The 26078-nt window shown below is 35.1% G+C and overlaps 1 protein-coding gene across 7 annotated transcripts in view; it reads left to right on the top strand.

The window, feature by feature from the left end:
• hth (Meis homeobox homothorax) overlaps positions 1–26078 on the top strand; it is a 290170-nt gene that overhangs the window by 96499 nt on the left and 167593 nt on the right. The window lies entirely within an intron of this gene.

Raw genomic sequence — 26078 nt, 5'->3', positions numbered from 1 at the left:
TGCATGATGCTTGTAACGCAATATCTTCTTGTACCGCAGCACAAACACAAACCAGCTGCACCTAACACAAGCGCATTATCAAAATTGCGTATGAATAACTTATGAGTTATAGATTTTAATATTGCATTTCGTGTCTGGTGCAGTACATATTGTTGTATCCCCAATCTCCCCTCTTATATTTACCTTCTTTCCCCCATTCGATTGTTGGTCGCATATAAGGGATATTGAGATAGTGCCATAAGATTGAATTTCTTACCGCAAAATACACAGTAGAGAATCGTCCGGTAGTCCATGGAAATCAAAATTTGGTTGGGACACAACTTGCTCTTACTGCATTTAGGTAATTTTTTTTTTTTTTTAACTTATAATTCATGCTAAAAAGTAGTTGACTTCAATTTACTATCATTCCCTTTAAAAGCTACCATTATCATTAGGAAAAAGATGCTAAAATCCCAAAAACGAAAAAAAAATCAATAAGGCTCTATTTCTCCCCAAAAATTGAATTTGGGGTACATATTTAATGATTGAATTGAATGTCCGTAAATTACATTAAAATGGAAATTTAGAGGGAACTCCTCTTGCCAAAAAGTGCTCTAAATAGAATTTTTTAGAAAAAATGTTTTTAAAAAAACATTTTACAACATATTTATACGCAATAGGCACAACAAACTTGCAAAATAAGAGCAATTTTCGAAAAAAAAAAACTTTAAAAAACTGAAAAATCAATTCAGTAAAGCGGCACTTTCGATGGCCCACTCAAAAGCAGTTTTTAAGCCTCTAAAAAGTATGCTGTTTATCCATGAGGTGAAACTATATTCAGGTCTTAAAATCTACTTTTGGTTATTTTAGTCCACTCAAAAGAATGCTGTTTATCCATGAGGTGGAACTATATTCAGGTCTTAAAATCTACTTTTGGTTATTTTAGTCCACTCAAAAAAATGCTTTTTATCCATGAGGTGGAACTATATTCAGGTCTTAAAATCTACTTTTGGTTATTTTAGTCCACTCAAAAGAATGCTGTTTATCCATGAGGTGGAACTAAATTCAGGTCTTAAAACCTGCTGTTGGTTAATTTAGTTCTCTTAAAAGTATGCTGTTTATCCATGAGGTGGAACTATATTCTAGTCTTAAAACCTACTGTTGGTTATTTTAGTTCTCTCAACAGTATGCTGTTTATCCATGAGGTGGAACTATATTCAGGTCTTACTCGTAAAACCTGCTGTTGGTTATTTTAGTTCTCTCAAAAGAATGCTGTTTATCCATGAGGTGGAACTATATTCAGGCCTTAAAAACCTGCTGTTGGTTATTTTAGTTCTCTCAAAAGTATGCTGTTTATCCATGAGGTAGAACTATATTCAGGTCTTAAAACCTGCTGTTGGTTATTTTAGTTCTCTCAAAAGTATGCTGTTCATCCATGAGGTGGAACTATATTCAGATCTTAAAACCTATTGTTGGTTTTAATCCACTCAAAAGAATGCTGTTTATCCGTGATGTTGTGCTTTTTTTGGGTCTTAAAACCTGCTGTTGATTATTTTAGTCCTCTCAAAAGAATACAGTTTATCCATGAGGTGAAATCTTATTTAGGTCTTATAACCATCATCTAATTCGTATGAAGTGCCAAGATCAGTAAAGTTTTACGTTCCACAATGTTTCTAGTTTTATAGATCTCAATCTACTGAAAGTTCGTTCTATATTCCACATTTCCATATACGTTTTTCTTCTGAAACCAAAACTATAATAAATATTAATGCTTAGATGTGCTTAAACGCATACATGTTATCCTCCAAGCAAGTAAATCTTAGAAAGGTTCAGCATGATTGTGTGAGTAAGTCCGACACCTGCTTGAACCACATGTGCGCCAACCTGTATCGAGCCTATACATTAAGACCATTGTCAGAATGTCCAGTTTTAGAATATTAACGCTGGTAACTGGCAAGTGCGATATTAAGAATTAGATTTCTGAGTGGTTGGACGTGGCTTTAAGTGTATATGTTAGGCTAACACAGGTGTGTTTTAGTAACAAAAAAAGAAAAAAAAAAGTCGATTTAATGAAGAGCCCTACAGACATTAAGAAGTCATGTGTAATTGTGGCTGTGCTGGGCCATGACTCTAATGGTGCACAGTTATCAGACATTAGTGGGTCCAAAGTAACGCCCTCTGTAATGCGTTTCTAAGTGCCGCCAATCACACGCAATAACCTGCATAGTCATTACCTTCCGCTATATATGACTTGCTACACAACATGTTGCAAACTTAATTAAAATAATAATAATAATAATAGTGTTAACACTTAGAAACTTTCTCTTGCTGCAGTAATATACAATTACATATTTTTTTCAAACTAAGTGTTTTTACTAAAAACATAGCTAACAAAATTTCACGTATAAATAAAGATTTTGCTGAAACATGAGTGATGTTCATAGTATTTTCGGAACCACAGTTATTGTGCTCTGACTAAATTTCCAACCAAAATATTGGACTAACATATTTATAGTCCAAGTTCATTATTTTACATACTTCGGGTAGATTGGCTGTTCTTCTAACTTGAGCTTTTCGCTATTCAACTCTACTCAAAGACAGATATTTGAAGGATAGCTTTATTTCACCTCTCTTTACAGAAAAATTGTGTTATAAAAATCACGAAGCTAAGATGTATTGTGGTATTTAGGTTCAATCGTGGTATAGGGGTCAATCCATAGCCTTGGATTATATGAGTAACGTTTGCTAGGTGCCTCCGTCCACGACACAATTATGGACGTAAGTTAGTCGGGCGTAATAACTGCCCAAACAAAAATAGGCATTACTTTACTTTGGTTCTCTTCTTTGGAACTACTTACAGCTGAGCAGCTGCGGTATTGGACAGTGTAGTCTGTAACAAGAAATCACTGTACTAAGGCCGGCAGAGGGCTAAGAAAGAACCCAGATGTTGAAACCTACCAAGTGGGCAACTGAATGAAGGTGTATTGCAATTATTATTATTTTTTTTAATGATTTAAGGCGCGTCAACATCCAAGGTTATTGGCGCCCGGAGCTTTTTTCTCTTGTTACAGACAACACTGTCCATCACCGGACAGTGAGCTGTAAGAAGCTCCTAGGAAGAGAAAATCTAAGGGTCAGCAGCTGGATTCGAACCCAATTATTATTATTATTTTTAATGTTTATGGCGCGTCAACATCTAAAGTTATTGGCACCCGGACAGTGTTCTCTCGTTACAGACACCACTGTCCATCACCGGACAGTGAGCTGTAAGAAGCTCCTAGGAAGAGAAAATCTAAGGGTCAGCTGCTGGATTTGAATCCGGGACCTCCGCGTGGGAGTCCAGTACGCTAACCGCATAGTTAATCCCTTCCCTGATTATTATTATTATTATTATTTGAGTATTCTCTGCAATTGGTTCAATAATTTAAAAGTTAAAACTCCAAACTTGGCCGAAAACGCTGATGGTTACGTTGATTATTGAATTTAGAATAATGACAAAAAATTGAGCTTTGACAATTTTTCTGCATTCGATTTCATTTTAAGAGAAGTATTTTTTGACAAAAATTTAAATTACTATCGCGTGAATTTAGTCCACAGAATTGTAATGTTGGACCAGTATGTAGGAAGAAGGCATATCTCTTAGGTTAGTCGCATGGATTGTTTGATGAAGGTACCTAACCTATAACTCCGTTTTGAATGTTGCTTTTTTGGTTTTTGAATAACGCTGAATTCAATAGATAACAGTAACAAACTAACATAACTAACATAATTTTCAGTACTCTGGGTAGCTGAAAAAAGTATATTTTCGCTGAAAATTGTAAATAAAAAAATTAACTATCCTAATGCAATTCAAGGATGAAGTGAAATTTATTAAAAATTAATATCCATGAAGCGACCTAAAAAGGCGTATTTAAGGAATGTATTCTCTGTGAATACTGGAATGTATTCGAGTGGATTGGCGTTACTAGATACAGTCGGAGAGGACCAGGTCGAACTACTAGCCGACCTGCACATCATGGCTCTGTATTGGCCGTTCCAAACACATTTAGCTGCGCCACCAAAACAGTCGTATGCTCCATGTTCTTCTGAAATTCAACGTATCCAGAATAATTCTGTTTAAAATCCGGACGCTCATGCGATATTTTTGTTTTAATTTTTTTAACCCTTTCATAAGAGAATGTAATTGCCATTGTACAGATTATAGATTTTGATTTTTAACCAGAAATATCTGAAATTGATCAACCAGAAATTGATCTTTATTCTTGTTATAAGAACTGTTAAGGATGTGGGCAGCGTTACGTGTATTATTTTGCTACCACGGAACTCAACAATTAAAAAAATAATAAAGTAAAGTAATGCCTATTTTTTCTGGCAGGCTTTTCATCCAATTACCAATCAGGTCTCGTGTACGGAGGCGACTAGCAAACATACTTTACTGTAAATTTCTTTTATTAACCATTAAATAAAATCCAAGGCCTAGATACTGGTCTCACCTCCAACCGCTCGGCTACCGTGGCGTCTACAAAATTTTTTAACTATCGTATATAAAATTCTAATAACTGGTAGCTGGACGCGAACCCAGTACCTTCGCATTTCTAGCCCAGTTCTCTAACCAATAAGCTACACTGTACTTCCAACTTAAGAATTGATTTTTTGACAAAATGAACCAAATTTAAAGTGCCACATTACTGAATTGATTTTTCATTTTTATTTTATTTTATTGGGGAAGTAATTTTATTTTTCTTTATACTTGATATTTATGCATACTTGCAGTTTTAAAAGTTTTCGCTTATTTTATCTGTCGTTGAGACGCTTTTTTATTTCTTTAAATTTCGGATCGGTTTTGCTTTCACACTTCAGTAGAAGTTGAATACTCCGTTAGTGGTTTAGTGAAGAAAATTTAACTTCAACTACGTTTTTGCTGCACACATATTTGGCTGAAGTAATGCACACAAGTAGTACCACTGAGGGTGCAGCTTCAAGTCTGGAAGGATACCATGTCAAGGGAATACCAAGCAGAGGTAAGGCGGCCGTGCGGGCATTGTTCCCATTTCTCTTCAGGTTTTGTAAATAGTCCTGTTGAGTCTTCAATCTTAAGTTCTTCGTCTTCACCTTTCACCTTTAAAACGGCCAACATGACCTGCCCAATTCCACTTAAATCTGTGAACTTCTACTTCCATGAACATTCTCCAGAATTCAGCGTTGCTTTTCTTTTCCCAGACGTTTTACTCGTAACATATTTCGTAGCATTTTGATTTGAGTTATTGCGGGCTCTATTAGAGAGATAATTAAGTGTCCAGAATATCGTCCATCTGCAGTTAATTCTTGGACAAAACTTCTCCTCTTTTTAGACGCCACGGTAGCCGAGCGGTTTGAGGCGAGGCCTGCAAAGCTAAAATGTGTTGTGGTACTGGGTTCGATTCCCGGTCTCCAGGCCTTGGATTTTATCTAATAGTTTATATGAGAAGTTTACAGTTAAGTATAGTTTGCTAATCACCACCGTCAACGATACATGATTTGGTAGTTGGACGTAAAGTTTAATTAATTTATTTAATTTTAAGTCGCGTCAGCAGCTAAGGTTATTAGCGCCCGGAGCTTTTGTTCAGTGTACTGCCAGCCTCCAGACAACGCTCTCTCGTTACAGACATTGTCCATCACCAAACAATTAGCTGTAAGAAGCCAGTAGGAAGAGAAAAAATAAAAGGGCAGCCAGATTCGAACCCGGGAATCCAGTTAACGTTAATTGCTGACCTAATTCCTTCCCTTTCTGCATTTTAATGTCCTAAATAACTCAAATTTGACAAATTTAAATTTAAATTTAAGGGTTAAAAGAAAGTGAAAACGTCAACAATAAAGCAGGACACCATTTGAAAATAATTTATTTGTTAGAAATTTGGGGATTGCCCTATAATAGAAAATAATGTAGAGTTATTGCAATGGAGATTGAGTTGCGTAGACCTCAGTCAGTTCTTAATACTTAGCTTCTAAGTTGTGGGCACAAAGTAGAGCACATTATACGATTATTTCTCGGCTTGAAGGTTTATTGATAATTCAAAGTGGCGCTAGGCGACTTGCTTGACAATAAGGCTTTAGATTCTGTTTTTACTGCTTAGAGAACCCCCCCGGTGTTGGGACGTCACCCCTCTGTATGGCGCAAAGTACGCTCTCCAGCATAACGCCTCCACCCGGGACTAGCACAGTGCAAAATTCCCCAGTGGGAACGAACGTAACCCTAACACAAACCCTATTAAAACCCAAGGAAATTGTTAAATAAAACTTTGTTTCATTTTCTCTACCACCTTGGAAGTATTATTGCGATCGTGCCCAATTTTCTTGATATCTAGTGCCATACTCACACGACTTTTTCTAATTCGCTTTAGTTAATATTGCGCTTTCAAATTGTCTAGTAATACTGAGGTTTACTGAACCTTTTCCTCATTCGCTTTAGTTAATATTCCGCTTTCAAATTGTCTAGTAATACTGAGTTTTACTAAACCTTTTTCTCATTCGCTTTAGCTAATATTGCGCTTTCAAATTGTGTAGTAATACTGAGTTTTACTAAACCTTTTTCTAATTCGCTTTAGTTAATATTCCGCTTTCAAATTGTGTAGTAATACTGAGTTTTACTAAACCTTTTTCTAATTCGCTTTAGTTAATATTCCGCTTTCAAATTGTGTAGTAATACTGAGTTTTACTAAACCTTTTTCTAATTCGCTTTAGTTAATATTCCGCTTTCAAATTGTGTAGTAATACTGAGTTTTACTAAACCTTTTTCTAATTCGCTTTAGTTAATATTCCGCTTTCAAATTGCGTAGTAATACTGAGTTTTACTAAACCTTTTTCTAATTCGCTTTAGTTAATATTCCGCTTTCAAATTGTGTAGTAATACTGAGTTTTACTAAACCTTTTTTCTTATTTACGAAGTAAGAGTAGTAACCTTACAGATTTTCGAATTAGAATTTTCGAGGTCTCATAAGTCCGACATTCCGTTTTGTGAACAGTAACAATTTGTTAAAAATTGGTCAACTGTTAGGCCCTTTTCGCCAAACAATTTTTTTAAAAATAGTTCCAAAAATTTTCATTGGACTTGTTGCACTAGTTACATACATATGTAGAATTGAACCTTGAATATTAAACATTTTCCCTTCTAAATTTTATGTTCTGGTAAAGATTGTAGCGATTAGACTTCCTCTTTAAGTGCAATTACTGGTAATTACACGGACTTTTCAGGCGGGGCTTAACGCTCAACAACCAATTAGGTGCCGAGGACGAAAGCAGAAGCTCATACTTTACTATAAACATTTTTTCCTAACAAATAAAAAATAGTCTTACGCGGGATTCGAACCGGGGATCTCCCACTTAAAAAGCCACTCTCGTGACCACTAGACCAACACCCTTCTCTACATTAATAATTAATAAGATTAATAAGAATCATGTGTGGAACTTATTTTTCAAAATTGTTGAACGTAAATAACTCGAACTACAACGTTTTTATTAATTTACACTTTCGCTACCCATTAAAAATTTTAACGCAGTCTAATGGTTGAGAAACCATCGTCTAATGGTTTTCAATGGGTTCGAACTAACGGATAGTCTAGATTTCGATTGTCCGGGTTATCACTTAACCTTATGCATGACTCGTTTTTAACAGAGTAAGAATTTTAGTATGGTAGACGAGATACTTGTATTTTATTTATTTAATTCGCAGGGTAAAAAAAGATGTCTTAATAAATCTAGTAGGAATTTTGAATTAGGTTTTTAATAACGTTTTACAAGTCTAATATGGCGACAGGTGGTACGCCTTGCATGGACAGTTCTACTAGCGGCGAGTGTTTTAATTGTAACAGATAAAAAGAGAATTGAAGACAACTGAAGTGGCCAAGTGAAAGAAGTGTGGCTAGCACAATGTGCTACGTGTTTGGTGATGCCGGCAATGTCAAGCATTCGCACTGGTGAGATTACGGTCGCGGCCTTCTAAAGACGTGTCCATTGGAATCTGCCCCGGCCAGGGGACAAGGGCAAAAAGCGGCTGGTGAATCTGTCAATTATGTGCGCGGTTGTACGCGGCACTTATACCAATGAGCGGGAACAGATCTCTGGCTGTCTATTGGTGGCGCATATATATATTTATATATATATACTGACCATTCAGATCTTACTCTGCCGCTATCAGCTTCTGCGACAAAAGCAATCTGATGAGAGTATTACACTTATTTACATTTACCGCTGTTATCAATACCCCCTAAAATGAATTTTAGCCCAAAATTGTTAAAAATAAAAAAATCTAGCGTACATACACAATTAGATGTAATTTTCTCCAACGAACATTAATATAAATGCACTTTTATTGGAAGGGGAGTCGAGTACATTATTTAGAAGAATTCAATTTCAATACGTAGCCTCATTACTACAATTAAATTTAAATGATATTAATACGTAAGTAAAAATTAAAAAAACATTGTTCCCCTCTTAGGGAACGGATTAGCTATGAGAATAGCGTATTGGATTCCCACGCGGGGGACCCGGGTTCAAATCCAGCTGTTGACGCTTAGATTTTTCTCTTTCTAGAAGCTTCTTACAGCTCACTATCCGGTGATGAACAGTGTTGTCGGCAACGAGTGTTTAACCATAAAAAAACAAAAACAAAAAAACTTATTCTACAGTTTACGGACAATTAAAAATTTGGAAAAATGACACTCAAAAGATTTCTGACAAAGAAAAAGAAAACAGAAGAAGAATATTCTACGAATCAAAACAAAAACAAAAAATTATTGTATTGGAAGTAGGTTATGAGAGCGCCATTGTTATTCGTCCTACCGAACATTCCAGAAATTTGAGACGAACATCACGCACGTATTTTTCATTAAATTTATTATTTTGTTTATTGCAAGTATTAATTTGTTTTCAAAAAATCTTTAACTATAATATTAAGAATTCAGTAAAACTAACAGATTCCTGAATGGTGAAAAACTTTAAACAATGCCACTTACAAACAACTTGCTTTATTTTATTTTTTCCTAATAACTCGCCAAGTATAATGTCAAAAAAAAATTAATTTGAAAATATCTCGCGTTGAGCTACCAATTTGAAGGCGCCACGGTAGCCGAGCCGTCAAGTATAAAGTAAAAATGAAATTCCTTCCCCAATAAAATAAATTAAAAAAAATGAAAAATCAATTCAGTAATGTGGCACTTTAATTTGGTTCATTCTGTCAAAAAGTAATGGTTAAGTTGGAAGTACAGTGTAGCTTATTGGTTAGAGAACTCGGCTAGTAACACGAAGGTACTGGGTTCGCGTCCAGCTACTAGTCATTAGAGTTTTATATTGTTAAAAAATTTTGTTGACGTCACGGTAGCCGAGCGGTTGGAGGTGGGACCTGTAAAGATGTTTTGTGGTACTGGGTCTCTAGGCCTTGGATTTTATTTAATGGTTAATAAAAGAAATTTTACAGTAAAGTATGTTTGCTAGTCGCCTTCGTCCACGACACCTAGTTGGTAGTTGGACGTACGTATAGCTCCGCCTGAAAAAATAGGCAATTACTTTACCCTTTTACTTACTCTTACTTCAGGTGGAAATTTTTTCTGAAAACAATAGGTGGTTTCGACATCACGTTTCTTTCAAAGGAATCATTTCAAATTTTTTATATTGAAGCCACTTTTTTGTTGTTTTTTTAAGAATTTAAATATTAAAGAATGTTTTATTGACTGAACTGCGGTAGTTGAAAACGATGAGCGTTCACACCATATTTGAATTACCCAAGTATGATATTGGCAGTTGTACGTAGGCGGGTATTGAACTGGTATATACCCCTATTCCACTCGTATAGCGTTATCAGTATGCGGGTTTCCGTTGTCGTCCCTTTTTTGCTATCTACGCCTTCAGCGGTCCGGAACCGACAATTGCTCCTACCTGAGAGCTAACAGATAATTTGCTTATCGTACGAAAACATTGTAACATTAAATAGAGACAGAATTATCGTCCTTTTTCTCCACACACACTTCAGTCCCACCAGAGCTGCGTATCGCGTCTTTGGCTTGACACAGTATTACGTAGAAAGGTGATTAGGGACCGCCAAGTAAATATCTAGTAACAAACACATCGATTACATGTGTTTCCACATGTCCGTGCCCTATCTGCAGTGTTTGTACAGGTCCCGTATCCGGTCGCCAGTGGCTGGGAGGGTGTTGGAAGAGGGAATTCTTCTTCGTATAGTGCCGCTCTTTATGAAATATCTACTCTTACTACAATTTACAAATATTTACTTTAGCTTGATAATAGTCACAGACAATTTACAACCTCAGAGTGCATGCCTCCACAATAAAATGTACCATTTTGATTTCCTTTAGGAATAATTTGAACATGCGCAGATCTAACAGGGTGCCGAAAAAAATATCTTGAACGTTCACAAACATTTCCTGCAAAGTGCAAAACATTTATTTGCTAATTTTTACAAACATTATACTGTACCTTACACTAATATTTAACCTTACCGGAAAATCCTACCCCATCCCATTCCCAAAAACTGGCTTTTTTTAGATTTGAATTTTCAGCAACAGATTAAACTCTCGGTTAACAGGAGTAATCAAGAGACCGTTTGATGAAGAGATGGGTTGAAGAAGAAGTTGTTAGTTAGTTTTGGTTATGTGAGTGTGAATGTCCAGTTCTCTGTACATTTGGGTGTTCCCAGTAAATCAATTCGTTGTACTGCTAATTACTGGGTATAACTGTTTCAGGCGAGTGTATGCTTGTTGCAGTATTGTGTAGATGTGCAGTCTGCAGGTCTTTTCTTCATTGTGTTGCTAACTGTAATCCAGACTGGGCAGGCTAGATGTTAAAAGAGGTCTAAGGAGCCGTCTTGTAGAGCAGTACAGTGCCAGGAGTGTTTCTGCTAATTACTGGGTATAACTGTTTCGGGCGAGTGTATGCTTGTTGCAGTTTTGTGTTGATGTGCAGTCTGCAGGTCTTTTTGTCAAGTGTGTTGCTAGCTGTAATCCAGACTGGACAGACTAGATGTTAAAAGATGTCTAAGGAGCCGTCTTGTAGACCAGTACAGTGCCAGGAGTGTTTCTTGTTAATTAATGCGTATAACCTAGTTTCAGTCGAGTGTAAGCTTGTCACCAGGTGCATTAAGGATTACGCCAAGATGGCGCACTCCTTCGCCCTTTTGTTTCCTGCACATTCCCTGGTTGTTAAATTTTAATAGACGTAGTTCTTCATTCTGGAACCTACGAATGGAGACACTTTGTTTTCGTGAAGCCAGGTTCTGGAATATCTGAGCAATATATGTAGATTGAAGAGTACTAGAAAGTAAATATTTATAATTAGCATGTATAATAGTAAAAGTATAATTGTTACGAATTAGTATAATTAGTATAATATATTAATTTAATGATTCGTAACAATTAGATCATAATGAATATGTAAATAAGTTTAGATGTAAAGCAAATGCAATATTAGTCAAAAATCTAGCAAATTAGAATTGTAATCATGTTAGTTTTTACATTAGATTTCCGTTTGTAAATCAAAGTACCTATAAACAAAAAATTAAATTTAGCAAATTAACAGTACTTAGTTAATTTGTAAGAATTTGCATAACGTATTTATCCGAAATTATGCATATACACGCTATTTGGGTCGGGCAAAATTTTATTTGACCTGTCATACGATATTTTGACTTAAAATAATGCATACGCATATTTTTTTTGTTTTGTTTTTTTGCTCTCACAAACACTCAATAAAAACAAAAACCACATGGCGTAAATGTAAAATGTCAAAAATAAAATTGATATGCATATTATTTGCATAGGATTGACAGAATGCATTTGTTGAGATATGTGAAAAAAAAAAAGCTATGTCCGTCTTTAAATTGACAATGTAGCGTTTTGAATTATATTTTCTCACTAATAAAGCAAATCACACAATACTGGCAGCTTACGTTATTCCAATATTGCACAAATTATCCAGAATTTTAAACATTTGATTATTGTATTCGCATATACGAGGGTCGTTTGAAAAGTCCGTGCAAAAATAAAAACTACTTAATTTTTTGGGGTAAACCTTTTTTATTTTTCAACATAGTCTCCTTTTAGGCTTATACACTTCGTCCAACGCTGCTCTAGTTTGTTGATCCCTTCCGAATAATAGGATTTGTCCAAGTCTGAAAAATAGCCATTCGTTTCTGCAATCACCTTCTCGTTTGAATAAAATCTTTTTCCCGCCAGCCATTTCTTCATATTGGGGAACAAATAGTAGTCCGAGGGAGCCAAGTCTGGAGAATAGGGGGGATGTGAAACGAGTTTGAACCCTATTTCCATTAATTTTGCGACCACAACTGCTGAGGTGTGAGCTGGTGCGTTGTCGTGATGGAAAAGGACTTTCTTGTGGGCCAATCGTGGGCGTTTTTCTTGCAGCTCGGTTTTCAAACTGTCCAATAACTATGAATAATATGCACCTGTAATAGTTTTACCCTTTTCCAGATAGTCGATCAGGATTATTCCTTGCGAATCCCAAAAGACAGTCGCCATAATCTATCCGGCCGAAGGAACGGTCTTCGCCTTTTTTGGCGCAATGGTAACCCATTGTTTAGATTGTTCTTTGGTCTCAGGAGTGTAGTGATGTATCCATGTTTCATCCACAATGACGAAACGACGCTTAAAGTCCTGCGGATTCTTCTGGAACAGCTGCAAACCGTCCTTGCAACACTTCACACGATTTCGTTTTTGGTCATGCGTGAGCAATGGCGGCACTCATCTTGCGGATAGCATTGTCATGTCCAAATGTTGATGCAAAATATTATGTACCCGTTCATTCGAGATGCCCACAGCACTAGCAATCTCACGCACCTTCACTCTTCTGTCATCCATCACCATATCATGGATTTTATCAATGATTTCTGGAGTAGTAACCTCAACAGGGCGTCCAGAACGTTCAGCGTCACTTGTGCCCATATGGCCACTCCGAAAATTTTGAAACCACTTATAAACTGTTCTAATCGAAGGTGCAGAGTCACCATAATGTTTATCAAGCTTCTCTTTAGTATCCTGAGGCGTTTTGCCTTTCATAAAGTAGTGTTTAATCAACACACGAAATTCTTTTTCGTCCATTATTTGAAAATCACTCGACTTCCTCGATTCAAACGAATGCCAAACACAAAGAAATAGACCGATCTAGCTGAAACTTGGTGTGTGTTCTTCCAAGAGATGCTACTAACTAAACATAACCTCGATACGCGCCAGTAGTGCTATCTCTCTGACTTTGCACGGACTTTTCAAACGACCCTCGTACATTTATTAGAGATATTTTTTCTTTTAACCTTTTATTTTTTTCTATGAAATAATCATTTGCGACCAGTACCCAGTAATTTTAAAGGCTTTTATTTGCAAATGTAGATATTAAATATTTTATTAATGTAAAAAAATAATAAATAGGCGAACTAAATTAATGTTTAGTAGCAGATATAGCAATTACATTTATGAAATCCAGAAATTTATTAAAACTGGAAAAATTTCATAACATTTTGGTTTTTAAAAATTCAATATTTTATTTTCATACAATTACTAAATTATATTAAAGATTCAATTTAGCGAGGAATCGGTCCAGAACAAAAAAAAAAACAACTCCGTCTTTTTGCCAACGTTTCGGCAAATTTATTGTCCTTCTTCAGGGCCTGTTTATTATAAATAAAACGAATACAACAATTTAGAAACTTATTTAAAAGTATAAGAAATGATGTATTAATATGTTGCATTTGTAGTACCGTGTCTCAATATTATGAAATTGTTTACATTTGTTTTATTTATAATATCCAGGCCCTGAAGAAGGACAATAAATTTGCCGAAACGTTGGCTAAAAAGACGGAGTTGTTTTTTTTTGTTCTGGACCGATTCCTCGCTAAATTGATTCCTTAATACAAATATTTTCACTAAAAGCTAATACAAATTCACTAAAAGCTAATACAAATTCACTAAAAGCTAATACAAATTCACTAAAAGCTAATACAAATTCACTAAAAGCTAATACAAATTCACTAAAAGCTAATACAAATTCACTAAAAGCTAATACAAATTCACTAAAAGCTAATACAAATTCACAATTACTAAAGTTATTATTATTATTTTATTTAAGGCACCCTAAGCATTTTTGATTAGTGCACTGCTGGTTTTAGCTGGTTATTATAATAATAAAATTTAGCGAAAGAAGTACTTTATTTTTTAAAATTCACTGTTTAATGCATTATTACTATATGTGCTTAATTAGGAAGTTTTCATTATAATTTTAATAATAATTTTAAAAATATTTTTGAATTTTGTATTACCTAATAATATATTAAATCCTAAGTTATTAATACCTTTGAAATATTGTATGCAATTTTAGGCACCTCTTGTTAGGTTACCTAAGAGATACATTTTCTTACATACTGGTCTATCATCAAGATCATGTTTTAAGACTAATTTTACTCTAAATATTTTGTAATTAATTTGTCTAAAAATACTCCGGCTAAAATTAAATGAATTACAGAAAACTATTAGATAAGTTACTTACATATTAACATTAACTGTTTAGTAGTAACTAATCTACATCAATATCCTGCACCTGCTAGTTATGAAAACAGAAGTATGTACAATAAAGTAATGCCTATTTTTTTTGCAGGCAGGCTTTACGTCCCAACTTACTAAATTAGGTGTCATGGACGCAGGCGACTAGCTAATATACTGTACTGTAAATTTCTCATATTAAGCATTAAATAAAAATCTAAGGCCTAGGAGTCCGGGAATCGAACCCGAGTATCACAATACTTCTTAGCTTAGCGGGCCACGCTTCTAACCGCTCGGCTACCGTGGCGTCTAACAGAAGTACAGTAAACATCAAAATAAAAGATTATTTTAAGTTTAACTTAGCGGCATTATTATTTTTTTTATTTATTTATTTACACTTCTATTAGTGGAATTAATGCAATATTCTAAATTCAGTAACCTACCTCATCTTCTGTGGTTAACTTTTTCAACTACTACAATAGGAGTTTAACTCCTAATTTATTGAAATGATTGCAGAATTCCCTCGTCTAGTTACTGACTCGCTACGCTCGTGTGAGCAAAACCTCCACTTGATAAGTAAAAACTTAATATTTTACAATTGTACAAGAGATAAAACATGTTTTGTTGTTGTCTAGAAATGTCGTTTTTACTGGGAAGGAATGAGGTTACCTTCCTATTATCAGACTTTCAGAATATATGTTTTGAATAATATGATTTTTGAATATTTAATTTTGGAATCAATTTTAAATTTGTATAAACAAGAGATTTTCTTTTTTTTTTAGTGCGGAATGAGAATTGGATTTTTGAATAATCCTGAAGGTTTTTAAAGACGCCAGAAATTGTCTAAAACCATTGTTCCAATAGCATGAAGGTTGGCCGGGCGAACATAACGTGGGTGAGGTTCACCGCCGACGTACATTGTCTATTTGGAGAAACCAAAGCTGTTTGTTTGGTTTTGTTAGAGCCGATACAAACCCTTAGTGTATTCCCTCCCTCCAAACATATCCTGTGTGCAACTGCACGAACTGGGAGCACTTGGCACGTGGCGTTCGACAATTTTCTGCCCTTGTAATATTTGCAGACGCAGTAATTCAGCAGGCCAGTGGTGAGGGGGGGGGGTTTGGGGTGTAAAAAAGGCGGGCCCAGAACAAAGGACTTGGCATTTCCCACCCAGCTAGCTAGAGAGCACCCTTTCCCTACAAAGCCAAAACCCATGGGTCAATACACAGTTGTGACCCAAATAATATAACAGTACCATGTAAGCACGCAATCTCCTACTAACTTGTAAATCCCATACAACTCCCATTCCTAAATATAACTAAATCTGTGAACATGAACACTCCTACGATATTTCTCTTCAAAGTTTTATGTACGAACTCTTATCCTACTAGTTAGAGGACGAAAAAGCATTGTATCCGAGAAATGTGATGAAACAATACAGAATTGAGTTGAATTACTGCAACGATTTACATTAGAGCACCGAATCAATCAAAATGGCTTCTGAAATAAATTATTTATTATTCAATGGACAAAATTTTTTTTTTTGCCATTTAATGGTGTTAATTTTTATTATTTGGGGAAATTTATTATAAATATTAAAAGCTATGATTGAACCAAGTGTTTTGACACTTAAATTTAAGATATTTCAAAAAGTGGAGTTAATCGATTTGTGCAGTGAACGGTTCAAATCTAAATTTTTTTTTTTTAAGTTTTTCATAAAAAACGGTTGCAACAATTTTTCCTTTATACCGTGTGTTCCAATTGTGTAGTAATTGCCTATTTTTTTAGGCAGGCTTTAACGTTCAGCTACCAGAGTTGTCGTGGACGGAGGCGACTAGCTAACATACTTTACTGTAAATTATTAACCATTAAATAAAATCCAAGGCCTAAGACCGGGAATCGAACCCAGTACCATAAATACATATTAGCTTTACAGGTATCGCCACTAACCGCTCGGTTACCGTGGCGCTCACCAATTGTGTAGATGTAGGCCTATAACATTCATTTGAAATATTTTTTTCAAGGAAATTTGATTAAGAGCAGTTCTAGCGTAGAAGTTTTACTATGAAGTGCCATTTTTGTAAATTTAACCATCTTATCACCTGTATAATGATAATAATGAGATCTAAATATGGAACTTAATTTCCAAATTTGAAGAAACTGACTGCAAAGCATTATTTAATGAGTAGATTCCCCAAAAATTTAGAATAGTCTTTAAAACGGCTCCTACTTGAAGTAAAGTAAAGTAATGGCTATTTTTCAGACAAACTTTACATCCAACTACCAAATTAGGTGTTGTGAACGGAAACGGATAGTAAACATACTTTACTATAAAGTTCTCGTGTTAACCATTAAATAAAATCCAAGGCCAAGAGACCGGAAATCGAACCCAGTACCACACAATACATGCTTTGCGAGTCTCGCCTCTAACCCGCCCGGCCAACATCAATTTCTTAGTTTGAAAATTATTAATGAGTTAGAATCTTAAGTGAAAGTTCTGTAAGGGTTCAACCAGATATTTTTCGGTGTATTTTCTTTAGGTTCTAACCCACTAAATGTTGTGGTCATCTCAGACGACCTAATTTTACACAGGCTACCAGATTAGGGTGGTCACATAGCCCTTTTTAGTTCTTCATTTTTTTTCTTATCTTCAGTTTAAGTTTTTCTTCAGACTTTTCTTTCCAATACGTTGAAAAGTCGTTCATTTTCTTTTATTAAAGCCCCAAAACTTCTTGTTGTAAGGAACTACAGGTAGAATGCATTGTAATTACACTATGACTTTCTGTAATGTACTATTTTTTTAACACCTCAAATCGCTAAAACTTATAACTCATTGTCCATTAACGTTTTGAAACTCTTTTTAACTATTTTTGAATGTTTAAAAATAGAATTTAAAATGTAATTAATATTTAAAAAAAATTAAAATAAGCCGACGGACTTGGTGAACAGGTATGTAATAGAGACTGCCTGCCACAATCTAAATGCAAATTAAGGCCACACCGAGGTATTTATTCTTAGGCTACTAAACTCTTTACAATACGAGCGTCTTTCACCTTCAAACAAAAATTAATAAATTCCATTTATTACTCTTACTTACGTCTAATAAGAAGTATTGCAGTCATTTAGAAATTACCACTTTCTTTTGTAACTGAAAATATACAATTTGAGGTATGTTAATTCCAAAATGAACACTTACAATTTGCTTAAACAAAAATTTTACTTAAATATTATTGGATGGTACAGCCTTTTAGTTACCATCGGCTTCCTGAATTCCACCAGTTACCTCTATTTTGTGCTCCAACCTTTATATTTTTAATTCCTTACAGGTACCTCCATCTAGTTTCTTGCCATTCCTTGGTTTAAACCTGGTTTCCCTGTCTTGTGCGGCTGGCTTCCATTTGCTTAAACCAAGGATGATATGTGCACTATCTTTATTCACTCCATCGATCGCTTTAAATTCTAGTCGACCCAGCTTTTCAATTTCCTTCGATCCTATTCCATTGTCCTCTCGTCGTTTCAAGGTTATTATAGATTGATTATCTTAACCTATTTGCTTCTAAAGCCTATTCCGTTTTGCAGGAGTTGTTTTCGCTAATCTTAATTCTTTAGAAGGATTTTTTTTTTTGCCCGATGATTTGTCTTCTTCTTTTAAAAGATAGCAATAAGATATAGTTGGTTTTTATTGCAAAAATAAGCAATTATTCTTGTGCCTACACAGCTTCTTTAGAACCACACTTAAATCATTGTGCCCTAAAAAAAATTTAAAAACCAAAAAATAATAGGCCTAACATAAGTTAAGCCTAATTTTAAATGAAAATTCTAGGCAATTCTTTATATACTAAGTTATTGAATCACTTAAGATGGTTTAAGGATAAAATATTCAGGATAAAAAGGATAGAAAAACCTGCAGTTAGACGAGAAAGTTTTTAGAAGGATATGTTTAATTCTTTTGCGTCTGTACGGAATGGAAAAGATCGTAGGTGGGCTATGTCGCGGCAGAGTGGCAAAGAGTTTCAGAGTGGTCGGTTTCGGATAAAGGATTTGTACAGGGGGATTATGGAAACAATCTCATGGAATGAGTTGATTTTAGAGCTACGTCGAACAGAGTCTTTCGCTAGTCTGAGAAATTGGTACTGTATTGTCCTGGAGTTTCTTGATGTTTGTACAACAGATCAGGGCTCCAGGCGTAGAGTAACAAAGGCCTGGTGACCACTTTGTAGAGGAGGAATATGTTCCGTACAGATTTCTTCCTCGAGGATATTTGAAGTCTTGTAGTCTTTGATAATAGTAGTCACGAATAGTCAAATGAGTTTTTTTATTTTTGTCTTTGACGCTGAAATAATATTCACACAGACAAGTTTGCCAAAATACTTGTCCTGTGATCGGTAGATCTCAAGATGGAAACCTGCATGATTGCTGTCCTACCCTCTTAACCCTTCAGCCGTCACGTCGGGTCATATTGACCCAGCTCATACTTTCAAGTCTTCTATTTTAATATCTATAAGGGTTGGGCTCGCGAAATTTTTATTTATCTCTTTTTGACGTATTTTGATTGAGATGGCACAGGATTTTTTCCCGCTGCCAGCAGTATGGGCGCGAACCAGCCATTTTGACCCGAGGTGACAGTTTGTGTGGTTCATTTCTTAGTGTTTTGAACCGAGCTGACAGTGTGTTCATTTCTTAGTCTTAGTTCATTTCTTAACCTTTGTTGGGACTCTTAGGAAAAATAAGCCAGAAATCCCCACTGCATTTCTGCCACACAAGTCAAGGGAAGCGAACAGCTACCTTTTTTGGGTTCACAAAGAAAATTTCTATGGTGTCTTATGTACCCAAAAAAATCAAGAGCAGTAATTTTGTTATCGACAATGCATAGCGATAAATCCATTGACAGCGGAACAGGGAACAATTACAATGCTACTAAAGGAGGGGTACACACTGATGACCAACTTTTTGCAAATTATTCTGTAGGAAGAAAAACAAATAGATGGCCCATGGCCATTTTTTACCACTTACTTAATGTGTCAGCCATTAATGCGTACATCACATATAAAAATATTGCTCAACGTAAAAGATATAAATTTTCAAAATGGACCGATGCACCTTCCTCAAAAGTTTGGGGCATCAATTATTGCGAAACGTCATTATTAGAAGGTCGCTGAGCACCGTGATCCCACGGAATCTGAAGGTGAGGATCAATATGTATCTGCAAGAAGAAGGCGCAACAATTCTTCCAATTGATGAACAAATGAAGAAGACATTCTAACCCAAAAAATCGAAGAAGATGCCACATATGCCCTAGAACAAGGGACAATAAATATCCTACTTTTTGCAGTAACTGTAAAAATTACATATGTAAGATACACTCAGTCACTATTTGCACTAACTGTAGTAATAATTGTAATTAATTAACTGTTTTAATTTTAATTGTAAACTGTAAATATTTTCTCTGTTTTTCATTACATGCTAAGCAGCACCTCATTTAGAAATTACAACTTTATGTTCCTGATTTTTTTTTTAGATTTGTATTTCTGTTTTATTAAAGTATGAATAAATGTTTTGTCTTCGATTTCTAATCCCTATAACATGATATTAGTTAGTTTTTCCTTTTTATTTAATAGTTTTTAATGCTGGGTCAATATCACCCGAGGTGACGGATTATAGCACTTCACATAAGGCGACAGCTCAAGGGTTAAGAGGGGCGAGAGAAAATGGAAATCGTAAAATGGTTAAATTTGATATTCAGTCTGGTCAGTTTGTTCGTTTTTTTCCATTTTTAAATTTTTTTTTTATTATTAATAATTTTAGGCGCATCTGAGGTCGTTGGCGCCAGGTGCCTCTAAAGGAGCCCTGACAATGGGCTTTTGATTAGAATCAAACCACCGGAAGTCCCAATATTTTTTTTTGAGTTGATTATTAAAGACGTTTTTATTTGTTTGAAAGATTATTTATTCTTGTCAGTTGAAAGAGGTAGTATTTATTGCAAATGAGCACATTTTTCACTTTTAGTTTTAACCGGTGTTTCCGTTTTGAAGTCTCTTCTATAAGAAATAACTAATTTTAACCATAAATTAATCCCAATAAATTATGGCTTATACGAGGGTCGTTTGAAAAGTCCGTGCAAAGTCAGAGAGATAGCACTACTGGCGCGTATCGAGGTTATGTTTAGTTAGTAGCATCTCTTGGAAGAACACACACCAAGTTTCAGCCAGATCGGTCTATTTCTTTGTGTTTGGCATTCGTTTGAATCGAGGAAGTCGAGTGATTTTCAAAAAATGGACGAAAAAGAATTTCGTGTGTTGATTAAACACTACTTTATGAAAGGCAAAACGCCTCAGGAGACTAAAGAGAAGCTTGATAAACATTATGGTGACTCTGCACCTTCGATTAGAACAGTTTATAAGTGGTTTCAAAATTTTCGGAGTGGCCATATGGGCACAAGTGACGCTGAACGTTCTGGACGCCCTGTTGAGGTTACTACTCCAGAAATCATTGATAAAATCCATGATATGGTGATGGATGACAGAAGAGTGAAGGTGCGTGAGATTGCTAGTGCTGTGGGCATCTCGAATGAACGGGTACATAATATTTTGTATCAACATTTGGACATGACAAAGCTATCCGCAAGATGGGTGCAGCGATTGCTCACGCTTGACCAAAAACGAAATCGTGCGAAGTGTTGCAAGGACGGTTTGCAGCTGTTGCAGAAGAATCCGCAGGACTTTAAGCGTCGTTTCGTCACTATGGATGAAACATGGATACATCACTACACTCCTGAGACCAAAGAACAATCTAAACAATGGGTTACCAAGGGGGAATCTGCGCCAAAAAAGGCGAAGACCGTTCCTTCGGCCGGAAAGATTATGGCGACTGTCTTTTGGGATTCGCAAGGAATAATCCTCATCGACTATCTGGAAAAGGGTAAAACTATTACAGGTGCATATTATTCATCGTTATTGGACCGTTTGAAAATCGAGCTGCAAGAAAAACGCCCACGATTGGCCCACAAAAAAGTCCTTTTCCATCACGACAACGCACCAGCTCACACCTCAGCAATTGTGGTCGCAAAATTAATGGAAATAGGGTTCCAACTCGTTTCACATCCCCCCTATTCTCCAGACTTGGCTCCCTCGGACTACTATTTGTTCCCCAATATGAAGAAAAGGCTGGCGAGAAAAAGATTTTATTCAAACGAGGAGGTGATTGCAGAAACGAATGGCTATTTTTCAGACTTGGACAAATCCTATTATTCGGAAGGGATCAACAAACTAGAGCAGCGTTGGACGAAGTGTATAAGCCTAAAAGGAGACTATGTTGAAAAATAAAAAAGGTTTACCCCAAAAAATTAAGTAGTTTTTATTTTTGCACGGACTTTTCAAACGACCCTCGTAAATAGTCTCATAACGTTTATTTGAAACAGTTTAACGGGTAAATTCGTTTAAGGGCGGTATAATTGCGCTTTTTTTTAAACTTGCCCTTTCATTAAATTCATTTAAAATTGTTACTAAATTCAGAAATTTGAAGATAAGAATTTAAAAAACGGTTTCTATCAAGTATTCTATCAGTTTCTTGACCAGCGTTTTTCAATCTATTATTGTAGTAAACTTGCAATAGCGTTAAAAATCAACCAAGCTATATGGATAACGACTTTTTCTCGGAAACTAAGATAGCTAGAAAAAAAACTAAAAAATACGTGTTCCCTTAGTTTTTTGTTAGAAATCCAAATTTAATTTGTAAATTTTTTTCGGTGCCTCCAGAAGCGAGTTACGGGCACCAACTTCATTTTTTCAAATGGGGAGGTGCGGTTTTTATTTCAGAAATAGATTCCTCTATTTTTAGTAAGAAAAATTTACTTGAACACTATTTTTCTGTGAGCGATATTTTACAAGTTATGAATGAAAACATGATTCTTATAAGAAATTTCAAAATGATAATATTATAACGGTTTTTTTTGGATTGAATAAGAAGAAAAGTACTATTTTATTATAAATTTTACTCCTCATTAATATTATAGATCATGTTCGAACTGGCCTCCACCATTAGAGATGCACAGACATGCTCTTTCCTGCCAATTGTCCCTTACTGCCAAAGAAATAGATTCGGCTTTAACCGAGTTACAGGCATCTATTATTCTCTGCTTTAGTTCATCTACAGATGCAATCCCGGCTTGATTCTGATGCACCTAGATTTAGAAATGCTTTTAGGTAAGCAGAAATAAGAAAAGAAAGAAAAAAGTTATGAATAATCGCCTTGTTTTTCAGGGATACCCAAAGGAAATAGTCCGTCAAATCCGGTGAACGAGGTGGCCCCCGTGTCGATATAACACCATCAGGCATGTAAAGAGATATCTTGATAGGCAATTTGATGCAAATATTTTTGCTCACAGAAAAAAAACCGTTCAAGTAAATTTGTCTTAAAAAAAATAGAGGAATCTATTTCTGAAATAAAAACCACACCTCCCCATTTGAAAAAATGAAGTTGGTGCCTGTATCTCGCTTCTGGAAGCACCGAACAAAATTTACAAATTAAATTTGGATTTCTAACAAAAAACTAAGGAGACACGTATTTTTTAGTTTTTTTTCTAGCTATCTTAGTTTCGGAGATTAAAAGTCGTTATCCATATAGCTTGGGACACCCCGTATAGGTGTTCACAAAATGTAATTGATACATACTGCGTTAAGAGAAAACCCATGAGTGTAAACAATTAATTTTTTAATTTTACCAAAACACTTTGAATTTTGAAAAATTATTAAAAAGTCACACGCTTCTTCTTAATAATGTCTCCTGATAATATATGGCAATGCTATCTAATCTCTAGGCTAGACAAAACTTGGAGCTACTAGACCCAACCGCTATAAATCATGCTAGATAAAGCTGTGACATGTAAAGACGTATTAGGTAGTTTTCTGTTAGCAGTAATACTGAGGAGGTTTGGTGTGGGATAGAAATCTGCCCCCAAATTAAAGGACAAGAGGGATAGTGGGGTGTCACCTTACACACACGTACACGTACACGGCACTAAGTTCACTTGGCTTGTAAGTTATACTGTGCTAAGTACGTAACTAGCTAAATTATAGGGCCAGTACTTTACCTAGCAGAAGTCTATAACTATAATAGAGTTACGCCTCTATAAACTAGTGTTTACGCAAAACTATGGCGTACGTCCCATATTTCTATGTGTGAGTGTGTGTGCTGTAATAACACAATGTATAGCCAACTTTATTAACAATAGGACCCTATCTAAAACATATGATCACCTTAGTATAAATTACATATAATTTAAGAATAATCAATGGTTCCCCACATATAGTCTTATAAATCAACTTTCAATTTGTAAGACTGGTGTGAAACTTTAAATGGTTTAAAAAAAACAAAACATATTTGGTCAAAATTCTTTTATGAAAGAAGTGAGAAAGGATTCGCGAACCACGGATTTCCACGCAGGAATCAAGTACGCTAACCACTTAGCTAATCCCTTCCTTAGAGAGAATAATATCACCAAATCTTGTTTACTTTCTCTAATCCCAAAATAGAAAATTTCTCGAAAACATAACCTTTAAATTAATAACGTTTTTATGAAAATTTATTTTATTAAACTTATTCGAATATTCGGAGTTTGTTTACCAACTATAAGAGGTAGAATTTCGAAAATAAGAAGTAAGAAAAAGTCATTGGAGTGTTCACAACAGATTAATAAATGAAAAAATAAAACCTTATTCAATAGGGAACGGATTAGCTGTGCGGTTAAAGTATTGGATTCCCACGCGGAAGACCCGGGTTCAAATCCAGCTGCTGACCCCTTAGATTTTTTTCTTTCCAGAAGCTTCTTACAGCTCACTGTTCGGTTGTCTGTAACGAGAGCACACTGTCCGGAGGCCGGCAGTGCACTTAAAAAAAGCTATGGGCGCCAATAACCTTAGATGTTGACGTGCCTTAATAGTAATAATAATAATAATAAAACTTATTTAATGCTAATTATGTTACAACTTAACGTCAGAATTAATATGAAGCTGAGAATTGATTCTGTGAGTTCCGAAACGTCTTATTCCTTTAAATAAAGCCAAATTTTAACAAAATCAGTCGTAAGATTTACAGAGTTATTAGTAATAATAATTTTGGAGGGGACCTTACATGGGGCTAACACTTCTCCCATTCGATGCACCCCCAAAAGGCACATCTGCATAAAATTCCGAATCGAATGACACCTCATTCATGAAAATCGGTTGGTGCGTTTAGGCGCTACGCAGTTTACAAAAATGGTAACAACAACAAGAACAATTTTTAAAAATGCCATTTTTGCTCATTTTTGGCATCGTCTTTCTCGGAAACTAATTAAACTATGTTATTACGAAAACAATTGTAGTTATAAACTAAGGTTTTTCCTACAATATAAAGATAATTTTGGAATTTTATCTTTTACAGAAAAAGAGAAAAAAAAATTGTCAAAGTTGAGTGTTTTTTCAAAGTTACAGCTTTTTCGTGCACTTTTTGACGATCAACCCTTATACCACTGTCCTACCCTGAAAATTTTAAAAAGACATTGAAAAGACTGCAATCGATACCTTTTGGTTATAACCATTAACATTTGAAAATAACCATCTAATACAGGGGTCGGCAACCCGTGGCTCGCGAGCCGCATGCGGCTCTTTTATCCCAATTGTGTGGCTCTTCAGCCTGCCCAAAATATAATGTATATTTTAATTTTATTGAAACGAATGAAAACTCCATTTATTAAAGGTATTTTTAAAAAAATAAGATCAAAACTGGTAGAAGTACTGAGCAAGAACAAAGGGTGGGAGACCATCTGCCAGATTTCTGATATTATCAGTGGAACAGAAGTCACCTCAGAACATCGTGTACCCTTTACAACCAACGAGATAACTTCTTTCAGCAAGGCACCTATAACATCTGTAGATGTTGAATGATCTTTTAGTCGTTACAAGTCCATCTTATCGTCACTTTACGTTCCAACATTTGAAATTTCATGTGGTTGCAAACAATTTCGAAGAGTGAAGTTTTCAAAATTGAAAATTTAACACATCTTTTTATAAATAGTAAAAATGTTCTTTGTTGTATAAATCATTATAACTTGTAAAAACAAATTATTTTGTTCCTAATAAATTATTATAAATTGTAAAAATGTTCTTTTCTTGTATAAATAATTATAACTTGCCCCCCCCCCAAAAAATTCCATTTTCATAAAAAAAAATGTCCATTTTACTTAAATATTCCAGAAAATATTTTAAGAAAATCACATATTTTCCACATAATTGACGAAAATAAATGCATATTTTAATTAAATATTTGGCATTTTTAAATGCATAAAAATCCGTTCCTTAGTGATTACAAATGATCTTCAGAGTTGTTTACACTCTATCACCCTTGCGGCTCTTGGTAAGAATTATTAAAATTATTTAAGGAGAAATGGCTCTCTACTTAAAATAGGTTGCCGACCCCTGATCTAATACCATAAAACGCCTGAAAAATTATTTACACGAATATCGTTAATTTTTTTTTTTGTATTTTTACTCCGATTTTTGAAAATTCAAAGAATGTTTGATTATAATT

The sequence above is a fragment of the Rhodnius prolixus genome, unplaced genomic scaffold (assembly GCF_049639745.1).
Source record: "Rhodnius prolixus isolate KJV_2025 unplaced genomic scaffold, Rpr scaffold_28, whole genome shotgun sequence".
NCBI classification, from domain to species: Eukaryota; Metazoa; Arthropoda; class Insecta; order Hemiptera; family Reduviidae; genus Rhodnius; species Rhodnius prolixus.
The sequence above is the reverse complement of the archived record's forward strand: the minus strand, read 5'-3'. Positions and strand labels throughout refer to the sequence as shown.